The sequence below is a fragment of the Canis aureus genome, chromosome 4 (genome assembly GCF_053574225.1).
Source record: "Canis aureus isolate CA01 chromosome 4, VMU_Caureus_v.1.0, whole genome shotgun sequence".
Classification (NCBI taxonomy): domain Eukaryota; kingdom Metazoa; phylum Chordata; class Mammalia; order Carnivora; family Canidae; genus Canis; species Canis aureus.
In genome coordinates, this window is record NC_135614.1 from 1,976,085 (window position 1) to 1,993,324 (window position 17,240).

General features: G+C 41.5%; 1 protein-coding gene and 1 pseudogene across 8 annotated transcripts in view; one reads left to right on the forward strand and one right to left on the reverse strand.

Moving 5' to 3' along the window:
- Positions 1 to 17,240, reverse strand: part of CHRM3 (cholinergic receptor muscarinic 3) — a 493,903-nt gene that overhangs the window by 63,432 nt on the left and 413,231 nt on the right. The gene's annotated exons all lie outside the window — the stretch shown is intronic.
- On the forward strand, positions 11,018 to 11,292 carry LOC144311760 (peptidyl-prolyl cis-trans isomerase FKBP1A-like; annotated as a pseudogene).

Here is a 17,240-nt window from a genome sequence, read left to right on the forward strand (position 1 = left end):
TCCACGCTTGAAGTATGGTTTAGCATCTGTAAAACAGGCCAGAAATTAGAATTTGGTATGCAAGGCCTAAGCCTTCAACTGTTTTGTGGATGTTCTTTAGATATACAGCAAGTTTATTTTCTTTAATGCTCCTTTGTGCAAAATTGCTTCAGAAATAAAATTATGCCTTGTTCCATGTAGTGAACTTCAGCAACTTAAAATGTGTTCTTAAAGCTGTTGTAAGGAGGTGGGTCTATGCCCAGATGACTACAAGAGCTGGGTAAATGGCATACTGAGTGAGGCAGGCAAGTTGTAAGACAAAAGGGCATGATAGGAACCTTCTGGAAACACAGGACCATTGAACCTGTGGATTCAGATCCAGTGTTGCCAGATTTGTCTCTTCAAGAAAAGCATATAAAAGTCCTGACTTTGGGATCCCTGGGTGGCGCAGCGGTTTAGCGCCTGCCTTTAGCCCAGGGCGCGATCCTGGAGTCCTGGGATCGAATCCCACGTCGGGCTCCCGGTGCATGGAGCCTGTTTCTCCCTCTGCCTATGTCTCTGCCTCTCTCTCTCTCTCACTGTGTGGCTATCATAAATAAATAAAAAAAAAATTAAAAAAAAAAAGTCCTGACTTTAAGATATTGGCATCTATTTAAAAGCAAAACCAAACAAACAAACAAAGCCCACAAAAATGAGCAGGGTAAAAATCAACCAAAATCTAATGAACAACAGCATATCTGTGGGTCTAATTCCTGATTTTCCCAGGGGCTGCAGTTTGCTACATCTGGTTTATAGCATCCTATTTCTCCACTCAACACCTTATTGAGGAAGCATTTTCTACAGTTTTCTAGTATCTCTTTCTTAATCAGCTCTTGCACAGGCGTTATGTAACTTCTTTCTACTGTGACTAAGTGGGGCATAAGGGAAAATTCGCTGTGAACTGACTACAGCAGATTCAGTCCATTTGTGACCTCTGCTATCTTTAAAATAAACTTATCTTTTAGATATAGATAAGTCTCCCCTGAATCTGGAGGTTGGGAAAAAAATTCCAGACTCTTCTATAAGCCTTTTCCCTTTGTCGGCATTGCATTCCATCTACAACAGTCTCAGACCATGTTCTCCCTACCCCTGCATCCCCGATTACTAAGATGGGTGTCAGTGTCTTGGTTAAGAGCCTGAGCTTTAAACTCAAGACACATGGGGTGACTTCCTGTTTTGCTACTTACTTTGACAGAGAGAGAGAGAGAGAGAGAGAGAGACCAGGGGAGGGGCAGAGGAAGAGAAAGAAGGAGAAGCAGACTCCCCGCTGAGCAGGGACCCTGATGTGGGACTCAATCCCAAGACCCTAGGATTTTGACCTGAGCCAAAGGCAGACACCTAACTGACTGAGCCACCCAGATGTCTCAGTTTGCTCTATCCTTAACAGTAGATATTAGTAAGGGCAACCCATTTGTCATTACATAGCTGTAATTCTCAGGAAATTCTCCCTGAATTCGAGTTAAAATGGTACCTATTAGCCTCATTCTATCACCTATCTATCTATCTATCTATCTATCTATCTATCTATCTATTATCTATCTATCTATCTATCTATCTATCTATCTATCTATCATCATCTATCTTTCTATCTATCTACCTGGAATATTACTCAGCCATAAAAAAGATTGAAATCTTGCCATTTACAACAATGTGGATGGAACTCAGATATATTACACTAAACGAAATAAGTCAGTCAGAGAAAAACAAATACCATATGATTAACTCATATGTGGAACTAAAGAAACAAAACAAATGAACAAAGACAAAAGAGACCAGTGAAAAAACAGACTCTTAACTATAGAGGACAAACTGATGGTCACCAGAGGAGAGGTGGGAGGGGAGAAACAGGTGATGGGCTTTAAGAGCATACTTATCCTGATGAGCATTGAGTAAAGTATGGAAGTACTGAAGTACTAAAGTATTGATTATATTGTACACTTGAAACTAATATAACACTGTACATTGATTAAACTGGAATTAAAAAATTAAATATTTTTGTATCTGTTTCTTCCTTTTGTTGGAAGAAAACAGAGGCACAGTACTTCTCCTATAGGAACAATTTAAGTTTTTTAGCTGGTCACATGTGGAAATGCTAGAGGAACCCCATGTTTCCTTCTAGATGTAAAGTCTTATTATCCGTTCATTTTCAGTGATCTATTACAAGTCACTGTAGAATTTTATTGTGTGCAGATTCACATCCTACCAGCTGTCTCTAAGGGAGGAAAGTAAAGAGTAAAACTCCATTATTTGTTGACTTCTTATTTTTCATTAGACCTTCAGGGACTAATTTTTTTTCCACAATGAAGAGAAGTTCTATGTGTTTAGATACCCAAAAGGCTGTCTGTGGGATTTGGTATACTAAATTCATTGGCAGGTAATGAAGGCATTCATTAAGGCATTAGCATAACTGGCTTAATTTCATCTCCATGGGAAGATGGACAGCCTCAGAAGCCCCAGAAACTGGTCTGTTTTATCAGAATGCAGCATCAGGGTCAGACATGCCCCACCAAACCCCACATTCCTTTTAAATTCTTCTCCAGAGCACACTAGCTCAAGGCAAAAGTTCTAGCAAAGTGTCCCCCAAGTGTCAATATCTAACACATACTACATCAGTTTTATTCAAGGAGAGGCTAATTCTGTGAGAAAATTCAGTGAAGTGTACAGAGCTTTATCATATCCAAAGTCATTTCTCAACCTTTAAGGGTCAGTGAGGCAACACTCATGTTCTCAATCCCTGCTTGGTAATAAGGACATCTCGAGTCAGTTTTGTAGTCGACAGAGAGGCAGGGTGTTTTGAAGTACAATGTAGGTGGATGGCCTCTGATCCATCTGTTCTGGTAGCTGGGCCTTTGTAAATGGCCTAAAATTATGATGTCTCCTCTGTCTGCTGCTGCCCACACGTGCACCATGAAAAAGGGATGATCACTTCATATGCCAGGGCAACAGTAATGAATATTAATCACAAAGGAGTGGAACAAACAGTGACTGTGCTCCATTTCTGATTAGCATACTACACACTGACATCATCCTGGAAGTTCTAAAGAGGCAACACCATGGTAACTCTTTCTCTTATTCTAACTAATGCTCTTGGAATTATTGGAGGAGCACACAAATGCAAAGAATGAGATTTCTGTTGTTCTGAAGATTTGGTTTGGTTTGGCTTTTATTTTATTTTATTTTTTATTTTTTAAGATTTTTAAAATTTATTCATAGACACAGAGAGAGAGAGGCAGAGACACAGGCAGAGGGAGAAGCAGGCTCCATGCAGGGAGCCCGACATGGGACTCAATCCCAGGTCTCCAGGATAACACCCCAGGCTGCAGGCGGCACCAAACCGCTGCGCCACCAGGGCTGCCCTGGTTTGGCTTTTAAAATCAGGTCATTGAAACTTTTCTCTTTTTATCCCAGAAAAATAGCCTGTACATTGGGCAGCAACACTTTTAATATCCTGCCATTCATCATTCGTGTCTAATTATGCTCCCTAAACCTATATATTATATTACTGTCATTTTCTTCCAAATATCAGTTTATTTTTATTTTTTTAATTTATTTTTATTTTTATTTTTATTTTTCAAATATCAGTTTATTAGAAGTTAAACTGGACTTTAACAGCTAGATTGCTTCTCAAAGCGTGACTGTGAATAGGAAACCAATGCTGTGTGAAGTGCTTGGACTAGTGATTGACTCTTAAATGCATCATAGGGCATAGAGATTGTGTTAATGGGGCGAATTCTATTAACTTAGTGTCTCAAGGTAATCGACTTCTCAGTATCTTTAATAAGGTGCACAGCCACCCATGCTCAGTGGTTGAGCATCTGCCTGTGGCTCAGGTCATGACCCTGGGGTCCTGGGATTGAGTCCTGCATCAGGCTCCCTGCGGGGAGCCTGCTTCTCCCTCTGCTTATGTCTCTGCCTCTCTCTGTGTGTCTCTCATTAATTAAAAAAAAAAAGATGCAAAAGAGAGATACCACTATCAAAACAGATCTATAGATTTCCAAATGCACACTGAGCATAAAGATAAACTTACAATTGTCCAGAGGAATATGCCCAAAATTGAGGGAGGAGAAAATCCTCTAGGGAGGAGAGTGAGACCAAGTGCTGGTCAGGGGGAGATGGTAGTTCCATTCCATCTCTCCTGTTAGAAGATTTAGAGTAAGAATGTATCATTCATTCATTATTATCCAAGTTAAAAATAAAATTTTGAAAATGGAAATGTGAGTTGGATTGCACTCTGCACCAGGGGCTGACATTCTTCCTCATGCGCTGGGGGAAGAGCCCAGGTCTACCTCTTTCCTTCCCTCTCTCTTCACTTCTGCTCCAGCTCTGAGAGTGCTATGGGAAAGCACTGCTCACACTGTCCCACTGAATTCAATATCAAGCTTCCCAAAGCCTTTAGGACCTTAGTTGCTCCTCTGTAAACCTCCTCACCCTTGCCTCTCTGTTTAAAGGCTGGACACGAATAAGTGGACCTTCAGGAGGTTCTTATCACTGAACCTGGATATTTTAACACACTTAAACATTTAAGGATATAAGTGGTAGTGTTCCTTAGCATCCTATTCTGACTTGGATAGCATTTCCCAAACCCTAAACAAAAATCTATCCCAATAAAACCTAAAAGATATGGATGATCAGTATGCAGAACCACTAGAATAGGTTATGTATCACAATCAAATACACAGTCTGTAACACTTTATTATTAAATCATCTCAAAAGTCCTGATGTAAATCTAAAGGCAGTCAAAGTGGCTTTGAATTAAGAGGTATAAGAACCACCTGAGTCCCAGTCCCAGTATTTTACTAGTGTGACCTGGGGCAAGTTAATGAGCCTTGGTATTTTCATTTACCGAGGAAGCCATAATTATACCATGGTTCTCTTAAGCGGTTATTTGGAGGATCATCTGTTCTGAGATTGCCCTGAAGGGCGGATCATATGGGGGAGGTATTTATGTTGCATTTTACATTTTCAAAGATGAATCTAATGCTCCCTTCTTTTTACCTGTCCTCTTAGAAATCTGTCCCCATCTGAGCTCGACCTTTTTAGATGACATGACACTTTGCTTGACATCTTCCTTAATCTAATTTGAGTTTTTTAGGGGTCTTCTATGAATATATAAAAGATTATCTAGCTGCATTTTCCAGAAGTGTCAGTTCTCCAGAAAATAACTTCATATTTCTGTAATAAGAGTTTTCCTTTTTACCTGTAACTTTTTTAAAGATTTTATTTATTTATTCATGAGAGACAGAGACAGGCAGAGACATAGGCAGAGACACAGGCAGAGAGAGAGGCAGGCTCCCCATGGGGAGCCCAGTGTGGCACTCGATCCCAGGACCCCAGGATCACGACCTGAGCCAAAAGCAGATGCTCAACCATTGAGCCACCCAGGTGCTGTGATAATGTTTTACACATAAAAAGACCCACTGTATTTCACAGGGCTGGTGGTTAACGGTACAGTAACAACTATGTATTGAGGGCCCTGTCACATAAGAGGGAATTCCCTGGATCTGCAGGCAGAAGATTCCAGTGTCCACTTTGTCACTAACCAGCTATTTGACCAGATGTCCAATCAACCAACCTTCTTGGGTTTTCTTCACCTAACATGAGATAAACCTTCACAGGCTTGTGGTAAGGAATAAACGAGATCAGTTGCATACAAAATGGGCACATCAATTTTAAAGAGTTTACGAATGTTAAGAGAAGTAATGAAAGAAGAAGGAATGTATTCACCATGTGTTCTGCCTGCCACTTACAACCAACACGATACCTATATATTGTAGTGTCATACCAAACTGTCTGAAAACAAATGGTGTTTGTAGTGTCACTTGGCTTTAACCACACACATCTGTCTCTGATCACATGGCTTCTTTCTGATCAAACCCCTTCCATGGGTCCCCACCATCCAGACTCAAGTTGAAGCTCTGTTACCTACAATTGTCTGACTCCATGACACCCTCCAACCTTGTGTCCCACACCACCTCCATTTATAGACCCCACTGCTCAGTCAAAGGAAACTGCTTCCCATCTGCCAACTACTACTGAAATTTCTGACCTCACTGTTTATCCACTGCCGAGAGTGCTGTCTCCCATTTTTATATGTCCTGCCTGGTCTTTGGGCCTCAGGCCAAATGTCACTTCCTTTATGATCTTTCTCTGAGTCATACTTTCTGAAGCCTACTCTCTCTTCTTTAGAATTCCACAGAGCTTTGCCATTTTACCCCTCCTACCTTTTAGTATCATTACCTATGCACACAATTTACCCTCCCAATGACACTGCAAACTTTTTAAGCCTGAGCCACCCTGTTTCAGCCTCATGGTACCTGCACAGTTTGGCCCAATGCATCTCACTTAACAGAGACTCGGCAAATGAGCAATGAATGGATAAAGGAAGTGGAGCGACAGGGATCACATTCAGTTGATGCAGGTCACAGAATTTCAAAAGGACACCCCCACTCTAACCTGCTCTGAAAGATCAGTGATTTCAGATAAACATGTGTACTTAGCAATCTATAAAATTCCAAAGGAGAAATGTCTGGCCTTCATTATGTAATTGTGTAGTTAGGTGCTTAAATGTAAAGATAGTTTGCAGGGACTGAAATGTACTGTTATCAGACATTCTTCGTGTCCATGCTTCACCTTAAGTTCTGTGGTGTCTCATGGAAAACTTATATAACCTATTAAGTCTCTGGGGTTAATTGGTTGCAAATGTCTGTCGGAGTTGGCAGATTTCTAAGGAGGGCAGGACAAACAGGAGGAGGCAATGAGGACCGGCACCTGACCCCCTGGCCAGGGTCCTTCCCCACTCAAAACTTTGGTAATGTCAGTTTTAGGAAGATATGGAGACAAGAGGCCAGCCTGGACAATCTCTATGGATTCATTCTAATTTTGCAATTCTAGGCTCCTGGATATTTTTCTGGCTCTCTTGAGCTATCATTAAGGATGTGTCAAATATGTCATTTTATTGGCTCTAAACAGACACCTCAAAGGGCGAGCATAGAAATGAAAGAAAAGATGTGTTCTCTCTGCTTGTACACCGTGAGGCATGACAGATTCCCAATTCATGGTTTGGCCAGCATTTTGGTGGGTGATCCATGAAGCACGAAGCAAAAGGACTCAATTTCTTCTCTTTACAACCCTATTTATTGCATTTCTGACAGCAGGGAATGATGACTATGTGCTCCAAAGATTCCTTGCCCACTTCTATTCATCTTAAACTTTTTTTTTAATTTTTAAAATTTATTCATGAAAGACACAGAGAGAGGCAGAGACACAGGCAGAGGGAGAAGCAGGCTCCATGAAGGAAGCCCAATGTGGGACTTGATCCCAGGACTCCAGGATCATGCCCTGAGCCAAAGGCAGATGCTCAACCACTGAGCCATCCAGGCATCCCTCATCTTAAACTTTAAGAAAATTTCCTTTTGTTGCCACTTCCTGCATATGCCAACATTGTTTCAGGAAACCTAGGAGGCTCTGCTCTCAGGTGAAAGGGAGCTTTGAGGTTTGTGTTCAGGAATGGTGTTAATGAATTCAGATCTTATACTTCTAGCAGAGCAGTATGTTAAGGACAGAATATGCTCCTACTTCAATTTCCCAGCCAAGAAATATACTGGGATGGGAATAACATAATCACAGGGTTTCTTATATTTTTATCAATTGAAATATATTTATATTCTGCTATTTTAAAAACAGAGAAGGATTTGATATGGCTTCATTCAGCAGCACTGTGCCAGGCTCAGATGCTTGGCTGGGCCCAGAATGAGAAAAGCACACTTCCTCTGAAGCCACGCCCTTTCTTGGTCTGAGGATAAGACTTTGTTTTTGAAATAGCTTCAAGAGATGGTACTAGACCAGCTTGCATTTCCTGATGCTGTGTTAAGTGTTCCTACATCTCACTTATGAATTTGCTGGAAGGGGAACTGGTCATGGGAGATTCATCAATTTGAAGCCAATATACTCCTCGGTCGAAATAAGAGTGCACACCAGGTGACTGGCTGGAAGCTCGATCCATGAAGAAGTATGCGTGCCTGTGCAAACATGGCACTGATCACCTTCTTCTCCACTAATGCATCTCCATCAACTCTAAAATAAACCCTCCTCTAACTTACCCTGTGTAGTTATATTCTTTCTGCACTGAACATATTAGTGTGTGTGTGTGCACATGCACCTGTCCTTTTGTGTTGACTTTACAGGCTGTACGTGGTATTATTTACTGGGCATTTGCATAGATGTTTCACAGGGAAAATGAACGGGTGTCCTGAGACACAGGCGGGGTCATGTGAATCCAAATGTTGAACAGAGGAGTCTGATTTATTTCCTTATCCTATTTTGCTCTTCTTACCTAGTTTCAAACTTTGTTGCTAGCACTGGAAGTTATTCTTGAATTGGCTTTCCATTAGGCAGGTTCCCTACTGCCTGGCAACTCCAATAGCCCTCCTCCACCTGGGTCAGCTTCTGGAACGCTTCCTTTGATAACCCTTGGATAAGCTGGATCATTTTCTCCTCTGCACCTGGTACTTGCTTTTCCTTATTGGGCTTTAATACACTGTTTTGATAGTGATTTAATGCTTTCTTCCCCTTACTAGATTATAAATCCTTTAAGGGCAAAGACCATGTTTTATACCTCTGTGTTCCCACTGATTAGCCCATTGATAATTAATTCATGTTTATTACATTTAACTTGAAAATAAAACTCTAAAGATTATTAGCTTCAAAATTTTTAAGATTTTCCTTCAAATGCTCCAAAAAACATGTCAGAGATATGGTTGATTCTTTTTTTTATAAAGATTTTATTTATTTATTGGAGAGAGAACAAGCTTCAGAGAGAGAGAGAGAGAGAGAGAGAGAGAGAGAGAGAAGGAGAGCAAGAACAAGCACGAGTGAATATAAATCCTGGGGAGAAGCAGAGGGAGAAGGAAAAGCAGGCTCCTAGCTGAGCAAGGAGCCCCATGTTGAGGCTTGCTTGATCCCAGGACCCTGAGATCATAACCTGAGGCAAGAGTGGATACCTAACTGCTTGAGCCACTTGAGCCACCCAGGCATTCGATGGTTGGTTCTTTCTTGAACAAGACTGAATATCTGAGCTTTACTCAGACACATTTAGAGATCCAAAAAAGTGATCTGTATATAAATGCATAATATATGATACGTAAAGAAAATGGCCTCAAGTAAAATACCAAAAGTGATTATCTCTGGGGAATGAAGTTATAGGTCATTTTTCTACATCTTGCACTATAATATGATGAGTATGTCTTATTGTTATAATAAAGACAGTAAATATTAATCACATGGCAGAAAACATACATGAGAGCTTTTCATCCGTGTCCTTCTGCATATTACATAGCAATGAATTAGTTCATCTAAGTCCACTACCTCATGAAAGGATGCTTAGGGTAACACTTCCATACAGAGCTCCCTGGTCCTGGGAAGGGAAAGAGGCAAAGTGGTCCAAATGCGATATAGTTGGAGCAGTTTGGATCCTTGACACTTGTTCATTTGACACTGGATTCTCTCACACTTCTCAACTTTAATTTCTTACAACCTGAATTGCAGTGACTTAGGCACATCTTCATTGATTCCTCTGAATCAGTGGGCTTCTGACTTTTCTGACTGTATCTTACAGAAACCTTGTATCTTTGCTGTGATCTGGTGCACACACATAGCCACTCTACTGAGACTAAATCTCATGTGATAATATCTTCACTTCATAGGAGGTAATCAGATGCTTTCTATTCTTTACTATTCTACATAAAAAATGCACTTCTTAATCTACTACATTGATTTCATACCTTGAAACTTGAAAACCATTGTTTGAAAGTCTAAGGACTTTGAGGTCGACAACCATGCTTTATTCATCTCTTATAATGCCTTCACACATAGAAGAAAGTCAAGAAATACTGTTACCTATTTTTTTTCCAAGTAAAATGAATAATCTCTTGAACACCACTGACCAAATGATCTTTCGATCCCTGCCCCATGTTTCCTATAGTGCAGAGAACATAGTGGGCATTGGCTTGCTCAAAGACCACAGAAATCTATAAATATTCACACTGTAATGTCTTCATGGAAGGAAGGAATAAGGAAAAAAAAAAAGAAAGGCAGAATCAGTTCTGTTTGTCCTTGAACAAAAGGTACAGGAATGAGTTGGCATGGAGACTTTGAAATGACTGAAGATTTGCTGAGTCTCATATTGGCCAGCAAGAGCTCCATGTGCTTTTTATTTTATCGTTACTAGATAAAACTTTGCTAACGGGGAAACATGCTTAAATCAAAATGGCAGTTTGAGGTAAACCAGCACTTTTCCCTTGATCCCCAGTCCCATCGCCTAAATCTGTGGCAGATTTGTTCTCTGACATCTCTAAGTATTGAAAAGGCACTAATTAGTCAGGAACCAAAGATTGCCCATATCTTCATTTGCTTTTCCTACTGTAGTGTCAATGTTAAGCATACAACCTTGTGCCTATATTAAACTTTATCCTAAACAGATTCATTTTAAGACCCTTCTTTACTGGGACTTATTCGAGTTGTGCTGAGCAGGTGTCACTGAGAACTTGCTCTGTATCAGGCATGATTTTAGATCATGTGGGGCAGAAACCTAAGTGATACCTCAACAGTTCTTGGTCTAGTTGGCAGAGGCAGCCATATCCACAGTAAGCTCTGCTACCATATTTCAAGTGTAATACCAGAGGTCTGAGCAAAGAGCCATGGATACACAGAAAGGGAGCCCATGCTTCTGCTGAGCATGATAGGTAGAGTCGGAGGTGGGGAGGGCTCACAGAGGAGGAGACATTTGAGCAGGGCTTTGAAGACTGGGCAAGAGTCATCAAAAATAGAAGTTATGGGGAATGGCTGCCAGGTCCGTTGTGGGCCCACGCCACCTGCAGCTCACCTGCCCGTGCCCAGCATCCCCAGCTGCCTCCGTCAGGGGAGTGCAGGTGGAGACCATCTCCCCAAGCAACGTATGCACGTTCTCGAAGCAGGTCAGACCTGCGTGGTGCACTACAAGGGGATGATTGAAGATGGAAAGAAGTTTGATTCCTCCTGGGACAGAAACAAGCCCTTTAAGTTTATGCTAGGCAAGCAAGAGGTGATCCCAGGCTGGGAAGAAGGGGTTGCCCAGATGAGTGTGGGTCAGAGAGCCAAACTATCTTCCTAGACTACGCCTACAGTGCTACTGGGCACCCAGGCATTTATCCCACCAAATGCCACTCTTGTCTTAGATGTGGAGCTTCTGAAACTGGAATGACAGGAACGGCTTCCTCCCTGAATTCTCCATTCTTGGATGTGCCATGGAGGGATGGTGCCTCCAGATGTGCACACACGACTCTGTATAGAGCTTTTCCTGATGTTCCACTACACTCTTTGTATAGACATCAACCCGACTGAATGTATTCTATCACTCAGCTTTGTTCTTTCCCTTTCTCCTCATATGTGTGTTGACCTAAACTATATGCCATAAACCTCAAGTTACTCATTTTATTTTGTTTTCATTTTGGGGTGAAGGTTCAGTTTCAGTCTTCTGGATCTGGGTTTCCACTTAAGTATTAATTTTCCACTTAAGTCAAGTATTAACATCACAAGTCACGGGTTAACTTTAGAATAGGAATTGGTATTGGGGGATTACAAGAATCTTTATTCTTTTTTCAGATGAAATTTTAATCTATTATATATTAAGCATTCTCACTGCTGCACTACAAAGCCATAGCAGATGTGAGGCACGGTTGATGGCTGAAGTAACTCTCCCAGTTGAGAGATGTCCTTGGGTGGAGTTAAAAGCCCTACCTGATGACCTATCAGATAAAGGGCCAGTATCCAAGATCTATAAAAAACCTGTTAAACTCAACAGCAAAGAAACAAACAATCCAATCATGAAATGGGCAAAAGACATGAACAGAAATCTCACAGAGGAAGACATAGACATGGCCAACAAGCACATGAGAAAATGCTCCGCATCACTGGCCATCAGGGAAATGCAAATCAAAACCACAATGAGATACCACCTCACACCAGTGAGAATGGGGAAAATTAACAAGACAGGAAACAACAAATGTTGGAGAGGATGCGGAGAAAAGGGAACCCTCTTGCACTGTTGGTGGGAATGTGAACTGGTGCAGCCACTCTGGAAAACTGTGTGGAGGTTCCTCAAAGAGTTAAAAATAGACCTGCCCTACGACCCAGCAATTGCACTGTTGGGGATTTACACCAAAGATACAGATGCAATGAAACGCCGGGACACCTGCACCCCGATGTTTCTAGCAGCAATGTCCACAATAGCCAAACTGTGGAAGGAGCCTCGGTGTCCATTGAAAGATGAATGGATAAAGAAGATGTGGTTTATGTATACAATGGAATATTACTCAGCCATTAGAAATGACAAATACCCACCATTTGCTTTGACGTGGATGGACCTCGAGGACAAACACTATATGCTCTCATTCATTTGGGGAATATAAAAATTAGTGAAAAGGAATAAAGGGAAAGGAGAGAAAATATTAGTGAGGGTGACAAAACATGAGAGACACCTAACTCTGGGAAATGAACAAGGGGTAGTGGAAGGAGAGATGGGGGGGGTTACTGGGTGATGGGCACTGAGGGGGGCACTTGGCGGAATGAGCACTGGGTGTTATGCTATACGTTGGCAAATTGAACTCCAATAAAAAAATTAAAAAAAAATAAAGCTCACCCACAACAAAAAACAAACAAAAACATATTAGACTGTCAAATCACTGTTATACACCTGTATCTAATGTACATTGTGTCAGCTGTACTGCAATTTAAAATAACAAATACTCCCTCAAACCAGAAGATAGTAAAAAAAGTTTGAAAACACAAATATAAATAAAAATAACTGTAATTAAAAAAAAAAAAAGCCCTACCTGAAATTGAAGTGGGGAGGGGGAAAGCCTCTGCCTCCACTGCCCCTCCCCCCCATAAACCCTCTGCCTTTTGGAAGCAGATTGTTCTGACTGCAATATTGGACACTACAGATATCTGTTCCCAGGCCAGCAGGGACCTCCTGCTGAAAGCCTTCTTTATGGTCTGGCTCTTTTTTTTTTTTTTTTTTTTTTTTCCATCTTGTGGTTTTTCTAACAGATATTCAGGACTTTTGTAATCTCATAGCTATCTGAGCTCCACTTTCTAAATTTTAAGAGCTTTAATTGAAAGTTTACATTGAAGGTGCTGTTTGTAGACACATAACACCCAATAAAAGCCCAGCCATCATGACAAACCCTTGAGTGTTGTCTTGAGGAAATGATGCTGGTCATCACAGCTTCAGCATCTCCTGGTTTTTGATGTTCAGCTCCCCTGGCTGATCTCAGAGTTTCCTGGCTTTTCCTCCTTCCCCTCTCATCCCATTGCTGTCCTGTGTAGTGATTTGGTGAGAGAAATTATTGCAGCCTACCCCCACCCCCACTTGCCCGCATTACGTATGAGTTTCAAGTTTTATTATTGCAATAAAATTGCTTTATTCTGGCTTTTCTCCAAAAAAAAAAAAAAAAAGAAGAAGTTACTGGTAAGGGGCATTCAGGGTAGTGGGGACTATATGAACTTGGCTGTATATGAACTTGGCTGTCAGCCGCAGGTTGAGTGCAGGATTCTCTGAGGAGTGCTGACTGGCTGGGTGCCTAAAGGTTTATGGTGTAAGGAGGGGCAAAATTAAGTTGATATCGAGATGAGAAGGAACTTGAGTATCATGGTAGGGAGTTAAGTATTTATTGGGCGTTTGAACATGGGCCACTTTGTTTACTCGTTAATTGTCGAGTATGTGCAAAGCTTGTACTCTCCAGTGTTTGTGATGTGGAATTATACAGCTGCAAGGGAGCTCAGGTTATTTTATACAAACCACTAATTTTATACATGAAGAAACAGAGAAACAGAAGTCATTTGGTTAAAAGGGTCTTTTCCCAGGGTTTGGAGAGAATTCAGCCTATTTGCATATATATAGAAAGCAATCTTCCTGCTGTGGTTGTATAGACTGGCTCTAGTCAAAAAGAAAAACAACTCACTGTTTATTTAAATTAACCAGGAAGGAAGTGTGGGGGCAGGCGGGTGTACCGAATAATCTCACTATTCAGGACACAGAGGAATTTGGTGTAAAGGTAGCTTTGATTTGGATACCTTCCAAGAGAACAGAGCTACATAAGTACCGGAAGGACTTGGTAATGAGGCAGTTTTATGCCTAAAGTAATCACAAGCAAGAGCCTCTCTTCAACTCCACCAGGGCATCTTTTGCATTCAGTCACGAACAACGCATGTAGGAAATCTCCTTGGGGGTTTAAAACAAAATCCTCCTTAGTTAGTGTACAGGAATTCCTCTGTTGGTAAAAATGATTTTTGGGTGGAGTCTGAATCCCATGAATATACTGAGTCTAAGAGTATCGGCCTCCTTCAATAGGTCCTGTTTTGAATGTAAGAAACCTCTCTTCTCATCTGGCTCTTTCCTTCAAGTGCGCTACCTCCTGATTTTTATGGTTGTCAAGCTCTGGGTTGTAGGGCCATCTTGAGCCTAGGCCGTACTCTTTGTAGTGCCAGGCCAAGGTTAGTGTTTTTGCACAAGCAATGAAGAAGTCTGCTGAGAAATATCTCATGCTGAGGGAGGACAGAGTCTAGGTAATAAGCTAGATCCAAGGAAGAAGCCTTGTTTCTGTGGGGAGATCCCAAGTCATTAACTCTAGTTCAGCCCTGGTCCAGTCCTACAAGAGAGGCGAACCCCAAATCAAGTCAATACAAAAGCAGAACTTTACTAACTCTCTGGGAGGATGGAGCTTACAAGGTTTCAGGCCCAGTCACCATTGTCCTCACTGCTAAGGAAGGCTGGGATGACTTCTTAGTGTGTACAAGTAAGGAATGAATAGAGTGAAGGTGCATATATTTCTAAGAGTAAAGACAAATGCTACAGATTTTGCAAAGGCAAAAAAGTGATTCAAAGTTGAGCAAGTAGCCATGGACGTCTAGATGTCTTCATAGGCAGCACAGATTCCAATAATCAGGTTTTGTCTCAGTCTGACAAAATTGTAGATGAAGAGCAGGACAATGACAAAAGGTCACTGGCTGGCAGCTAACTGGTGGAGAAGCACCGCTTCCTCTGGAAGTCAGGAGGTCAGTATCACAATGGAAGGACGCTGCAGTTCACTCATGGTAGTTTCCTCTCAAGTGATTTTACCATGAAACAGTAAGTGACAGGTTATGTCCTAGGTGCAAGCAGGGAGATCTAATTCTTTTCCTCATTTCCACAAAGGTCATGAGCAAAAACTGAGCATGATGGCTGAGGCAACAGTGTAATGATCTTTTTAGTAAATATATAAAGCATAAGCATATAAAGACTGTGAGTGCTTCTAAGTGAAAAAAAAAAAAAGGTATTTCTACCTGCTTTCACAGACTTACTGTTTTATTCCTGAGAAGATATAAATATATTGATTCAACCTATAGGGCACCTGATCTCCTCCTCATGTGGCTCTTAGGAAATTCTGTCTCCCTCGCCACCTGTTGGTGCTCTGGGTCAGGGCGCCTCCAGACCTCATGTTTGCTGCTGAAATTTGATTACTTTTTCAGAGAGTGGATAATTTGTCAAGCTGACTTTGCAATGATAAACTGCACCCCTCCCTCCAGAGTTCCACCAGTGTCTGCGACTCCTTCTACAACTAGAGACAAAATTGTGGAAGATGAGCTTCCATTTTCCTGCCCAGGTCTGTTAAAAGTGCCAGAACGCTTACCGTCATATGGCCAGGAATAGAAATATATATTTTAAAGTAATATACAAAGAAAAATAGTTCCTTCTCATAGTGAGTTTGTTCTCCCAAATCGGTCAGGAGGTGTTTATAAAGCACTTGGTGCCAAAAGGCTGTGCTGGAGGAGCCAACCTCAGACACCACCAGCCAGCAGCTCTCCTCCCTCTCCTGGTCCATCTTGAGCCCAGGCTATGACCGCCTCTGAATTTCATTTCTCAAATAGTCTGATCACAGGGAATCCAAGGATTGCAGATGAATGGAAGACTGTAGGGAGCATCTTATTGGAGATCTTCCACTTATAGCCGAAAGAATGCAGAGATCGACTGGCACATTTCAAGGCCCTCACCTATCCCTGCTCCTGGCCACATCCCACCCTTGGGCAATGCTGCCTTTACCCTCCGGGGGACAGGAAAGCAGAGAATGCAGCATGATACAGCATAACCATTTCCTACACGTGCCCTTAAAATACAAAGTCCACATAAAAAAAAAATGCTAAGCACAAAGACAATTTTGAAAATTTCCTTGTGAAATGAATAGGGGATTTTCCACCTCCTCAGCTAACTGGTACTGAACATTCTGAAACTGGGACAGAGGATACATCAAACAAACATCCAGCAGTTTCAGGCATGAGAGATGCCCCACCCCCACCCTGCGACTCTCACCCAAGACAGACACGTCCCACCGAGACATTTCATTTCTGAATCTTGGGGCATCTTGTTAAATTCCACAGATGCTGCTTTAGGTTACACACATTGTGCTTGGGGGAAGGGAGGGATAAAGAATATTCAAGATATTTTTCAGTACTTCACATACATTCTCTCTTTTAATCCTTTCAACAACCTTGAGAAGTACATCTTTTAATCTCTATTTGACAGATGTAGGAATAGAAACTCAGGAAGAATCTCCTCAAACATACAGAGCCAAAGAATAAGTGTGCTGGGATTAACAGAGTTCTTTCTGAGCTGAAAATCTAGGGTGTTTCAAAAGGCACGTTTCACAAACGGTCTTAAATCACAGTTCCTGGGCATGGGTATCATTTCACTATTAAAGAGGATTCCTTGAAAGAGACACAGCATTTTCTAGATTCTTTAAAAGTAGAGGTGGGTACAGTGTTTGAGTAGAGAGAAGAACAAATAATTATAAGAAACTCCTATTTAGTTTGTTCATGTATTAGGCTTCAAGTGCTCATCAGACATTAATTTTTGTGGTCCTCATAGCAATCCTGTGAGGGAAGGCCGCTGTTATCTCCATTTTAGAGACGAGCAAACTGAGCACAGAGAGGTTGAATAATTTGCCCGAGATCACACAGCTATGAAGTGGCAGAGATGGGTTTAAAATCCCAGTGGCAGGGCTCCAGAGACCCTGGTTTGACCACTCTGTTGTGGGGCCCTCCCTAACCTTCTCCAACCTGCCAACAGACTACTCAGGTCAAAGCATTTCTGGTAAGGCTGGTACAAGAAGGAACACCAAAGATTTTTTTTTAAAGATTTTATTTATTTATTC